Source organism: Acipenser ruthenus, chromosome 26 (genome assembly GCF_902713425.1).
Source record: "Acipenser ruthenus chromosome 26, fAciRut3.2 maternal haplotype, whole genome shotgun sequence".
NCBI classification, from domain to species: domain Eukaryota; kingdom Metazoa; phylum Chordata; class Actinopteri; order Acipenseriformes; family Acipenseridae; genus Acipenser; species Acipenser ruthenus.
In genome coordinates, this window is record NC_081214.1 from 17241458 (window position 1) to 17255427 (window position 13970).

The following is a 13970-nucleotide window of genomic DNA, read 5'->3' on the forward strand; positions in this document are numbered from 1 at the left end:
AGCATGGAACTGAATCTTTCTGAATAGGCTCATAAAAGCCTAAACATGGAAGAAAATGTTATCAAACAATTTAATAGGATTCTGGTGGGATGTTGTAGGTAAAAGGAAAGCTAATCTTTATGTTTTCTTTCGTATTCTCAAGTTTACCTTGCCATTGTGCATATTCTATTTCTGGATATTTTCAGGTTGAATATTAATAACACTGTGTAACAATTATTTATTTATTTTTGGTTCCTGGGTAGTAAGTGTTATTTCCTAATTGCTTATTGCTCAAAAGTATAGAAAATGGCTATTATTCCCCACAAACTTTGCTTTTGTGACCAGGACAGTGACATTTTGAAATTTACCTATTTCCAATGAGAAAACGGGCGAATTTGTGTCTTTTCGTTCACATAAAGTCAGAAAAAAACAACATATGAATCCAAATTAACATGTATTTATACTAAAGTAATACAAAAATGACTACAAAAGATTTAGAAGTGAGTAGTTTTTCGAGATTTACGATTATACTGTAAATCACTTTCACGAATCAGTAAAGCTAAATAAGTAAAGCTTTTGGGTTACAGTCAGTTGAAACATTGTATTACTAGCTTTATAATATGCCAGCTGTGTTTCAATCTATACTGATTTGTAAATGAAAATACAGAACATGTTTACTGATAAGGATTTACAGGACATTTTACAGGACCGGAGCAGTGTGTATAACTTGGAATGCAGGGCTGTCATTTAGTAACACTGAGTCCTATTTACTATGCTTTAACTCATGAGTTATTTACATGAGGCACCCTGACTGTTATCCATTTACTACCAATGCAGAATAACAGGGTGGGAAAAATGTTCTTCATTTTCACCAAAACAATAATGCCTGCCAAGGCTGGTACAGTCATCATTTGTTAGGTTAAAAGAAGGACAAGCACAATTATTTTGCCTTGGTAGTAAATTGTAGCATTTGGTGTGCCAATCACCTATTGGAAATCTTAATTTAAGTCTGTTGCTCATTTTTCAAGAGGGGATGGTTATTTATTCAGGGATACCCAGATATTTAGTAAGTAGGAGATCTGAGTGGGGTAAAAGTGACAACAAAAGCCCCATCCTAGTTGTCCAGATACTTTTTGCAGGGCAGTGCTTATCAACATGTAAGTGTCAAGTTAACTAGTTGTTCCAAAACCGCTAGCATTTTAAATTGGAATCTAAATTTTCATAAAGAATGGATTAAGCTGTCATGCTAGGAAGTTCAAAAGAACAACTCTCACACTCTCTATGAATATGAACACACAAATTCTCTAATGACAAAAACCCATTCTCTTTAATGGAGTCAGTAGGTCAGAGTGGCATGGGACATCTGTTTTGCTAAATGCTTTGGCAATCCCAATATAAAACCTTTAGAACCTAATAATATTTTCCTAAAGCTCAATGAGGTTTTCATCTGATCACAGCAGATAAAAGGCATATGCAGGGTCTGTCTTAAGGGTATAGCTAAGGACAGTGTGCCAAAATAATTCTGAATCAGTGTTCATCTAGTGATTTATTACATACTGTATTTCATGGAAAGTAAAGTAACAACTCTGTTCCTTAGTCCAGCCATAATAATATGGATCACCTCAGCCAATCAGGTTCCGAATGATCATTAGCCACCTGGTCCTCTAAAGCTGATGGACCTCTAGAACCTGGGAACTGCAACGTATTGTCCATTTCAAAGAGCATAAGCAATTCAGTCCAATATATATATATACTTTTTTTCTGGGGGGTTTATAGTATAATAGCATTACAATTCTCTGCAGTGGTCGTCATCTGTATGTTATTGACCTTACTCGTGGTCACTTATGTAGCAGGTGATGACAGCTGCAACATGATTGCCTAATCAGAGAGAGATGCTAAACAGTCAGCACTCGGATATCTGTTACCCAGATACACGCCCGTCACGTTTTACCGCCCTTGTATTAAGAATGAAATCAATCCAGTTTTCCGACTCAGTACTTTACAATGTACTTCTTTATTCGTCACAGCCCGGGTTTTTTTTGTTTTCCCTCGCATGTCAAATCAGTCTGCCTTTATTGTGCAGTTGCCCAGCGCTTCCTCCACTTTCACATGACGAAAATGCAGCAAAAAGAAAGCGAACAAGACAAGCTACGGTAATGTAAAACAGTTAATCATTAAACCATTTTAGATACTGCGATGCATTGGTTTTAAATCTGTGATCTTTAGTTGCTTTTGTGCATTTTCATTTGCAAGTGGACTGTGACATTAGGGCGTTATCGAGCACTATATTCTGCAATTTTGAATACTGACTTTGGATACTGTTTTAATTCTGGAAACTGGTGTTGTTTTTTTTAATATTTTTCTAAATTGCATAACATTTTATATTTTACACAGTTCTGTGCATTTTACACGTTTTACACAGTTCTGTTCTGTGTATGTACTGTATTACAGTCCACGTGTCCACAGACGTCTCTTTTGGCAAGTGATATTTTCAAAATCATATCATTCTGAATTAAAATATTTCTTCTGTTGAAAATATAGTAGTGTATCAACAAAACCAACTACAGGATAAATGGAAGTCTATTTATTTTAAAACACAGTATTTCAGCTATGTATTTCTGACATTATATCTTTTTTTGTGTTCCCTGAAAAAACAAAGAAGGGTTGGAATGGGCTGAAATGAAATAATCATATATGCTTCACACTCATTTAACCGTCACTGAAGTCAAAATATTATAGGGAAGGATATGTGAGTGCTGACTGTATATAGTTCTATAGATTCATATTCACTTGTGTAAAAACAAGGTCTCTGAAGTTCCAGCCACTTGCATTAAGTAGTATTGCCATCTTTCTGCAATATTCCTGAACGATTTAAACATTTTTGCTTAAATACTAGCATTTTTCAGGTGTCAAGTGATCTGAATACATGACAGATTTAGTGCAAGGTTTTCAGAATAATAAGATAAAATTAACACAATTCTATATTTTTTTAGTTTGGAGTGGATTTAAATTTCTTTCCCTGCTAATGACTTTTAAAGACTAATTAATTTCTGTGATAGTTCCTGTGAGTTGGAAGGTTTCGGCTTCATATAAAAAGGAAGTCATCTGTCAGTGTCACAGCTCATGCAGGCTGGTTTCCAGGGAGAGATACAGGGGATGGGGGGTGATTTACAGGACTCTGTAATTAAACTCTGCTGTCATTATAGCTTCTAATTGCACGAATAATGGAAACCCGAAAATTGAAATTGCAGATTATGAAAGTCAAACCATTTGTTTTCTTTTGACACATCGTGTGACTGGTCCAGAAATATGGAGACATTCTGAGGCCACTTGAGTTCATGAGCTTTAAAACTTTCAGGAAAGTTTGGAAAATACCATGGGGATCCATTAAAAATGTATTATTCTGAATAATTTGCAGATCACAGCATTATCAGCAATGACAAAAAAAAAATGTGGAAAAAAGATTGGTTCTCATTCAGAAGCACATGTTGATATACAGTACCTTGGCATTGTTTTTGGTTAAAAATGTAACCTATGTGGTACAGTAGTATTCTGCCATTGACACCACAGTCAGTCCTCTTTATACCACCAGGTAAGGGCCATGGGCAAAAATGGGCAATAAGCGAGGGTGGCGTTATTGTGAAGGTCAAAAAAAAAAAAAATACTCATTTAGTGTCAAATCACCCAAACAACAATTCCATTTTTTTACTGTACTGGTCATTTGAACTTTAGTGTTTGTGGCACGACTGTAAGCCTACTGAATACTATCCCCCATTGAACAATGCCATCTATTTATGTTACAAAGCAATTTAAGCTCAACAGCATTGTTTTTTTTTTTTAAGAAGTTTTTCAAAACAGGTTGAATATGTACAGGCAAACACTTTTTTTAAACGAAAAGCAAAAAAAAAAATATTCTGCTGTTTACAAAACTGCTGCTTTAGTTTAAGTCAGCCTTCATTTGTGCACAACTTGCACATACACAAACAAACCTCTTACCATACTTTTTTTTTAACATTTACTGTGGTTTATAAAAGTCACTTATTTTAGACTGCGTCAAGCTTTTTTCCAGGTTAAACAAATCGACCCGTTCCATCAAGGTAAGCCATTTGGTTTTTATACATTAGAATGTCTCCAATTGTCCTTCGATTAACAGTATATGCCTCACTTAGGCAAGAAAATATTTGTAATGTCTTGCTGGCTTGCTTTCTTATTTTCAGATGCATACATGCAGATATTTTTCTTTTGCTCTGGTGTTAAATGTAGGGTCGACTCACCATTTTGTACTTTCTGTTTTGATTTGGGAGCGGGAGTGATGATGACATTGATATGAAAGTTCAGTTACTGTAACAACGAATTAGGAGAACGAGTTAACTGCATAACTTTGTTGTTTTAATTGGCCATGATTATTTCGCTGGCGCTGCAATGAGGGAAACTACAGTGCTTACATTTACGTTTGCTTGGGTTGGGAAGTTGGCGTGTGGCGAACAGCGGGGTGGCGATATAACAGGTAAAAATGGCACTGTTTCTATATCGGTGACATTTTTTCAGATAGAATAGCTGGCTGTACGTGAGGGTGGCATTATAAAGGGGGGCGGTATAACGCAGGACTACTGTATCGTTGTTCCCACCATTGCCATCTAGTAAAGAAACATTGCATTGCCATTGAAGATAATTTTGTTAAGAGTATAGAATATTACGTGAGGAATCTGGATGAAAGAGGTTGATGCAATTTTGCCAACTTTAAAATATGCTTTGCAGAGGACAGTCTGAGTACACTCAATTTGCAACTCCAAGGAAATTGCAAACAGAAATTAAAGAGCAATGAATAATTACCCAAGAAAAACACTTTGGGAAAGTGCATATTAAAACTCTTACCATAAAAGTCTGGCCAGGATGCCTGACTATAATCTTATTATACCTACAGTATAAAAATGGGATTGAGCCATTTTTTTTTTTAATAGCAGATTTAGTTCTTTGGCGAGCAGGACATAAGCTGGTCATCAAAGGCCATATGCAAGAGATTAAGGTCTCCTTTTAACTCTCTTAATGACTAATACTGTCTTCAGCATTGGGCTGCAGGCTTTTTGCAGCCTTTATAAAAAGTAGGACGCCATACTGAGAGCACTGCAGTCTTACATAAGGTTCTTATGAAAGTGGTACAAGGCAAATTTTGCAGTTTCATTTTTTTAACACTTTTTCATACTGCACTGTAAGTATTGATTCACGCAAATATATTGTAAACTATACACCACAATAAAATGAATGGATATGTTGCTTCTGAAATACATACAGGGCTGGTTCACAAAGCATTTAACCCAGTGTCTTGCTATGAAGTTCAAAAGAACATGGTGAAAATATATATTAATCATATATATTAATCTCTCTCACACTCTCTATTGAATATGAACACACAAATTCTCTTATGACAAAAGCCAGAGGATTATACTATATATATATATATATATATATATATATATATATATTTGTAAAAGGGAAAACAAACAGTACTAGCATAAACTGTAAGAGCTTTGTAACAACAATGTTTCATTTTCCATTGGGAAAAAAAAGCATGTGTATAATTAGTACTATGGTTAATGCATTGTTAATATGGCCCCCAGTATACAAATGTGTCTTGTTTACTCAAAACATACCCCAATTGTGGAGCAAAACCTTAGTGCCCAGGGTGTATTCTGCCTGTCAACAAGATCTTATTTAGAAATTAGAAATGAGGGGTCTTGTAAAGGAAAACAAGGCTTCCTTGATAGTATGTATGTAATGTAAGGGGAATGACATTTATATTGAAATAGTTAGTAAACTTTATTGTTAAACTAAAAAAAAATTGACCAGCGACGCTAAAAGGCACTAAAAGGGAAGTTCAGATGATCTTACAGCGCCAATCTTCGCAGTTGTACCACTTCTCAGCCACTGAAATACATCTAAGCATTTTCAGCATTGGATCAGCACATGGGAACATACCACCCTTTACTTTTAAGAATTAGTATGAGAATAAGTTTATTAAATGTATTTATTATCATATCAACAATGGGTGTTCATTTACTGTAGTTGTATTGTATTGTATTAGTTAAGCATGAAAATAGGTTCTTCTCAGGCTGGTCAAATGCACGACCCAGTCCACACTTTCATTATACCCACCTTTCTTAGCAACAAACTCAGTAAATATCATGGATAGTGGAATATACAGCTATGTGAAGCTGGGTATTGCTAATTTAAGTGCATATTTGGTTTGTTTAGTTCTACAGCAGTGTGTGGCTGTGCTAGTGTTTGTGTTATTGTGGTAGCATGGCAGATAACAATACTGTATTGTGTGCATCATTTGAATCCACAGAATTCCGCGGTAATTCTGCATGTTTTACACTTCCTGCAGGCTCAAGTGAACTCTGGGCATTTTTGTCAAAAAACTGTAAGCACATTTTCTGTCCGGGCTTGGTAATAGGTTAGTCCATTTAATTTGATTACTATACATTTATAAATATTTGACTTTATTATAACACAACTGGTTAAGACAGAATATTGCTACTATACATACTTGAGTTTACAGTGCCTGTACACAGCTATTTAAAAAAAAATCTTGGCTTCATTGATTAGAAAACTGCAAGTTTGACTCAGCAGAGCATTATCAATAACTTTCATCCCCATTGTCTGCAGGGAATCTTCAAAGTTCAATAAAGTGTAAATCAACACATTTCTAGTTTCTTCTTTGGACAGATTGTCTATAATTAGCCATTATTTAATGACTTCCTTGATATATTTGATGAAGGGACAGAATCTAACTGACTCATGCAATTATGAAACTCACAATTAAGTAAAATTCGCTGTATAATGCATATACCATCCGGTCTAAAAGCTTGAAGGTGATTTGTTTTGTGAGTACAGCTGTCTTGCAAATCATAGAGAAAACAGCGTGTAGTAAATGGCTGATTCTTCCAAATGTTTGTTCATTTATGAATGAAGCATAGACTTTACTATCTCATCTGAAGCTGGTGATGGGGAAGTTTTCTATGGCAGTACTGAATCATTTAAAATGAAAATGCATATTGGCTGTAAAGTGTTTCTTTCAAACTGCACGTAAGGCCTACAAAGGGAATATAACTCCACAACAACTGAGATCAATTGAATTATGTCATTTATTATTATTATTATTATTATTATTATTATTATTATTATTATTATTATTATTAATTCACTGGCTATGAGCGAGGGCTGTGAGGAGGAACAACCTCGGGAATTGATAATAAGAGAGAAGTGCTTTGTGACTTAGAGATGAGTAAGGGCATACCTCTTCGCTCACGGAGAACCGCCCTCACAGAGGTAAGACTGAACCGATCAGCCTCCAAGGCTGGGAAGCAACCGATACGTTCCTCCAAGGGGAGCCTAACGGTGAGAAAATGAGAAGATGAAAGATAGACAGATTTGGCCAGGGGTCCCCCTTGTCTCACGGAGTACCTCCCAGGCGAAGGACGAAGCCAGAGAGGCTGAGCTTCTAAGTTTGGTAAGTGAGTTTCACTTACCCCCAGAGGGAGACCGTTGCAGAGGTGGTGCGGCATAATAGAGGGGAAAAGCATAGTGGAGGAGGAGGAGGGGAGGATTGTGGAAAAAAGGAAGAAAGAGAACAAGTGCATGACTTGGGGTTTAAATAGGGGTTTAGCAGATATTATTGGCAGGACGGAATAGGGGGGAGGGGCCCTCGCTCATGCCCCCTGAATCACACCAACGTTACTATAATAATAATAATAATACTAATATTAATAATAATAATAATCATCCAGAAATGTAAATTAGTTGCCAGGCACAATAACCACAATTTAGGCTAACCTGTGCTTCAAAAAAAGCCGTCAGTGAGAACATTTGAAAGGTGCTGGGCTTGTTTGTTCAAAGATTTAAGTGAAAGCTCTAGCAGTCTCATGAAGTAAAGCCAAAAGGATGGAATGCAAAAAGGTCATAAACTGAATGACCTTCTACCTCATAAATAATATAAACATAAATGTCATATGAACTTTATTTTACAGTGTGCACGGTCTAATAAAGATTTTCTTTGAAAAAATGGGAGAAATGCATTGTGAAGAGAAGGCCTCCTATTATCCACCACGGAAAGGCAGTTATTCAAAGCTGGTGACATTTCAGACCTCACCACACCGTCTTCAAACAGTGGTGTGGAGACAGGCTCCGAGCATTCGTCCTTTTCAAATCGAGCAGACAAGATAAGGGATTGCTGTTCCTGGAGAAGCCTGACTCTCAATGATAAAGTCATATCTAAACTGTTGCGGGCTTCTGACGCCTCAGATACACTCATCTCTCAACTGTCAACAGAATAAGACTCTATCTGCTAGTTTAATTTCATACGACTGGGTTATACTTTATCAGGCAACCTTTTAGGAGAAGTACTTGGAAGGATGTTATCTGTTGCCATCACCCCACAATACTTCTCTCTCAAAGTCTCTGAGTTGCATATTAAAAACTATATATATATATATATATATATATATATATATATATATATATATATATATATATATATATATATGTTAGCTTCCATGTTTCCTTGATAAAGTCTGTTCTCTTCACATTTAAATAACCATGACAAACCATTATCTCTTGGTGATAGCTCAGCGCTTTGAGGATTTGTATGAATATGTGGATGAGAAGTCACCCACCTTCTAGCTTACTTTGAACATAAATAACTTCTTATACTTTCAAGAAATACTTTCTGTTGTGATGTTCTTTCAACATTTTTTATTTACTAGATTAATATATCCTAACATGTGTTTTGTCCTGCAACATGTAGGCTGTTTCTCATTTTGAGCAACCATGCCTTTTTACTGGCTTTTTAGCTTATTTGGAAAAATAAAACTGCATTAGGTTTGTTGTGAAAATCAGTTATTGAATCATGGGTTAAGGAAATATAGGGAACATGTCCTCAAATGATGAAACAGGGATTGGAAAAAAGATGCAATCTCAGGGAAATCATTTTTCCAGTCCTGGGAAAGCTTCTTCCTGCATAGGTGGTGGGGTATCCAGGAATAAAAGGTTGAATTTGGTGCTTTTTGAGAGCATTCAGAACAGAAAATAGGAGGCACTTTTTTACACAGAGAATTGTGAGGGTCTGGAACCAACTCCCCAGTAATGTTGTTGAGGCTGACACCCTGGGATCCTTCAATAAGCTGCTTGATGAGATTCTGGGATCAATAAGCTACTAACAACCAAACAAGCAAGATGGTGAACTGTTGTGGTATTCCACAACAGTACACTATGTTTATTATCCTTTCAGAAAATCAAAGTTTTAAGAAGCAGTATACATTGGTTCTCCATCATACCTCGAGTAAGTTTGAATTCTGTGTACACACATCCTTGCAACAGGATAAACTAGACAGATTTCTGTTCAGTAGTTCAATATAATACTGCCCGGCTGTTAATTATAATGCTGGCATATCACAAAAACCTAAAAAAAATAAAGTTTTGGCAAAAAGATCTGACAAGAATGTTGTTCTGAGGTTAAAAGTTTACACATTGGAAAAAGACGTGGGTGGATCAAATAAAATCAGCAGGAGGTCGCTGAATCTTTTAAAAAAATGTACACCAGCAAAAACAGTATTGATTAAAACATTAATTTTCATTTTTTCCTTTTTAAACAGAAGCAAATTGCTGACAAACATTCACTCCAATGGGCTACCCAGCTGCCACAGCGAGACGTTATTTATTTTTCTTTTTCATCATTTACTGTGCAAAATATTCTATCCTTTAAAGTATTCCAAGCTTTATACTTGATATAGGTCCCAGAGATGATGTCTTGATCAAAACTGACACAATGCTGTTTGTAATCTTACTTGGTATCAACTGAGCCAGTGGGCTGGACTCAAAGAAAGACCTTGTGCTACAATGTGTCTGATCTAGTGGTACCAGTGAAGTAAGGTTTCAATAAAAGGGATAACTATCTGCCTTAATACAATATATCAGTATAGTCATATTTTGCTTGTTGTTTAAGTTTTTTTGCAAACACATGCACACTAGCACAACCCCACGTAAAAAAGCGATATATCAATTATCAAAATATTTTGCTGTTATATTCCAGAATGCATTTTTTTATATATTTTTTTTATATTTTTTTATATATTTTGTTATATATACATATCATGTATGTTTTTCAGAAAAGATATTTATTTTGTAATCAATAGATCTAAATATATCTGTAATTCATACTGTATCTAAAATATAATTATATACATCCGTAGTATCATTAAAATCTGATCCTTGGTGTCATATATTCTATTGCACGCTGTAAATCCAGCCTCAGTTTGGTTATGCTTCTTGAAAGAATTTTGGCAATAAGTTATCCAAAATGAGCTTTGGTTTTATTTGTTTCAATAAGCATCAATGGCTCCCTACTTTGGACACATTCTTCCCAGAGCTTTGAATCAAAATAAAAAACCCTCTGCAAATTATACATGCATTTCTTTAGTAAATTTCTGTCAGGACTTTGGCCCTCAGTAAATCTCAAATCATACATACGAATTATCCTCACTATTTTTAATAAAGTGTTCCCCGCATTCCTTCCTTCATTCTGGGTCAGTTCACTGCTATCCCCAACCGTCGCCTTTACAATGACCCCTTGCAGTGTGCCAGTGCTGCCACTTTGCCTTGGATGTTCAGCCAAAGCCTCAGCCTTACTTTCAAGGGGTCACATTTAAGCCATCAATACACCCACAAAAAATAACACTTCTGCCTGCCCAACGGGTCTCCTTAGTGATGTCAAGGGAAGCTTCTATAGCCACTTTTTTAGCCGGAAAAGCTTGAAGCTGAGAACTGTCCCAGAATACACAGAGGAAGAAGAAGAGATGTGAGTGCTATGAGCAAGTGTGCACCTCTTCCCAAATCGATACAGGCTGGAGTAGGGTTGCTTAAGGTACAAGACAGACAAATTAGTCTATATCTTTTTCCTTTTAAATTCCTTTGCCTGAGGAAGAACTCTTGCAATTCTGTGATAATGTACCGATATCATGAATTAGAACTACAAACAAAATGAAAAGATCTATGCAGATCAGGTCTCTAAGGCTTTTTGATTAAGTTGCAGAAATGCTTTGTGAATCAAAAGCACCTGGGATTCATTTAATGTATTTCTCTTGAAGCTGTAACATACCAAGAGGTGATTCAGTGGATTAACATGAGATGGGAAGCCTTCTTATTGCAGGGTCACTAATCCACCACCACAACTGGCATGCACCATTGTTCACAAGCTCCCCAGATAGCTGAAAGCGTTACTGAACAGGCTGTAGGGTTTAAAACACAACGCATTACTTTCCCTAGTTTCCTGCTTTGTTGTATGTATTCTTGCAATGTCTTTTTCTTCATAATTACGATTGTTTTGATATTTTTGTTAATATACAGTATAACTGGTCAAAAATTCTTTTCATGTAACATCGGTTATGCATAATCATCAAAATGTGTTCTGAATTCAAAACTTAGCGGGTTCAATCCAACCTGTTCAATCAGAAACATTTCATTGGTTCCCGACTCCTCTCCCAAAGTTCAGCATTTTGATTAGTTCATCTGTTCATCTGTCCTACCTGCTCGCTCAAGCACAGGTTCAGAGGGGCGAAAAACATGTTTATGAATATGCATGTATGGCAGGGTGAAAGCCCTGCCGGTGTAATGTGTGTGTGTAGGGAATATCGTGTTGCCAGGGAGGGGGTTAAATTCCTCCATGCCAGAATATATGTGAGAATGTGGCTGGAGACTTAATTAAATGATTGAAGGTATATAGGACAGGAGAAATCCTTTGTCTGGTGTTGGGAGTTTTGGTGAGTGGAGTGTTTGTAAATGTGTGCAGACTGTATTAGTGAAGGCTAAATTCCCAGCCTAAGCACTACTGGTTTTGTTTGAACTGTTTATTTTGTGGGTTTTGTTAATAAATGTGCAATAACACTTTAAACTAGCCTTGCCAGTGACACTACCCAGTCACATAGGGTAGCAGCAGGATTTTCTGCATTTTGCCAAGGCAAGATGGGACATTAGGAAGGGATCGAGAGTCCAGTGGGGAGGACCCCTGGGGATAGAGCTAATGTCTAAACCACTGACATTTTGTTAGTGGGACAAGGGCAAGCTTGCAGGTGATGCTCAGCAGCCACTGGTGACGCTGCTGAGGGAGCCCGAGAGGGGAGCCAATGGAGACATGGGTGAAAAGCCAGAGAGGGAGGGGCTGGAGCCCCTCAACATGGAGGGGGAGGAGCTACCATCATCGGAGGCTAAAGTGGAAGGAGCTACTCTCCTCAAATGCCAGAGTAGGAGTGGCTGTCTGCCTGTGAAAAGCCAGAGGAGGAGCTATGGTCCAGGAAGGAGTAGCTGCTGTCCCGATGGCCAAAGAAGGAAGAGCTACCGTCCTGATAGCCTGAGGAAGAGCTGCCGTCCAACAGCCTGAGGAGGAACTACCATCCCCAAGAACGAGGATAGAGAGAAGTGATGGGTTTCTATGGCGGAGGAGTCAAGGAGATGAGTAGGTGTGTTTGTTCACCTCAAGGCTGCTGCAAAGCCAAGGACAATAGGCTGAACATTGTTCAGGGATTGTAGATATATAGAGAGCGAGGTGAATAAGCAGAACCTCCCATGTATTAGACGTAGCTCACATAGATTTCATGGCATCTTGTATTTTATAGTTTTTGTACAGTGTTTTATATTTCCTTTTGCACGCCGGGCTGTATGTCCCATGTGAGCTATCATTGCTGGTAGTGTCACGTGGGGTTCCTGTATGCGTTTATGTAAATAAAACCTGCATGCCTGCGGGGCTCGATCTCCTGCCTGAATGCACACACCCACACGGCAATAGCCTGTCAGCATGACAAGCCACATATAATGGCAATATATAAATAAATACATTATTTTGGTGGGTTAGGGTAGTAATAAAACCTTAAGCAAGAACTCTACATGTTAAGCAACACAAAAGTGCTCAGACGGACAGCAGATTCACTGCCTTGGTTATAAATTGTTTTGTGTGCCAATGTTTTACACACATTTTGAGTACAAACATAAATATTGACATGGTTGGAGGTACACCCCCTTTACATCTTGCATCTTCGCTGTAACCTAGCAGGGTTAGGACAGATGAACCAATCAAAATACTGAATTTTGAGAGAGGCGTCGGGAAACAATGAAATGTTTCTGATTGAACAGGCTGGATTTTAGCAGCTGATTTTATGAATCCAGAAGTGTTTTTAATAGGAAGACCCGAAGCATAACCCATATTTAATGATAATAGCTAGTCAAAACATATGAACAGCGATAGGTTGATAAAAATATCTAAACAATTGCAATTATGTTGAAAAAGTTATTGCAAGAATATTATTTGTTTATTCTGCAGACACCTTTATCCAAGGCGACTTACAGAGACTAGGGTGTGTGAACTATGCATCCACTGCATATTTACTTACAACAACGTCTCACCCGAAAGACAGAGCACAAGTTAAGTTAAGTGACTTGCTCAAGGTCACACAGTGAGCCAGGGACCTCCTGGTTACAAGCCCTTTTCTTTAACCACCGGACCACACAGCCTCCTATGTACAACAAAGCAGAAAGCTAGGGAAAGAAATGAGTTGTGTTTTAAACCCTACAGCCTGTTCAATAACACTTAAGAGAGAATGGGCATAGACTGTCACTATCCAAGGTTTATTACACTTTCTGGGGCTGCATGGGGAAATGTGTGATGTAAATTCCTAACTGTTTTCCCTGCTTTGTGAGGCAAAATAAATCCAACACCATATTTTACACTAACAGGAGCCACAAGCATATTCCTAATTAAAATGATCTTCATCCATTGGGACAATATATGACTCTTTTAAAGATAGTTTTGAATCCCCACTGAATACTGGTGGTCAGAAATAGAGCCTACTTTTGAATTTTTTATTTTACCTCAGAATATGTGATATTCAAATAAGATTTCCATTTGAGTTCATTAAACACCTAATTCCTTATTAATACATGTATGC

At 37.2% G+C, this 13970-nt stretch overlaps 1 protein-coding gene across 5 annotated transcripts in view; it reads right to left on the reverse strand.

Moving 5' to 3' along the window:
- Positions 1-13970, reverse strand: part of LOC117430689 (protocadherin-11 X-linked-like) — a 256376-nt gene that overhangs the window by 87147 nt on the left and 155259 nt on the right. The gene's annotated exons all lie outside the window — the stretch shown is intronic.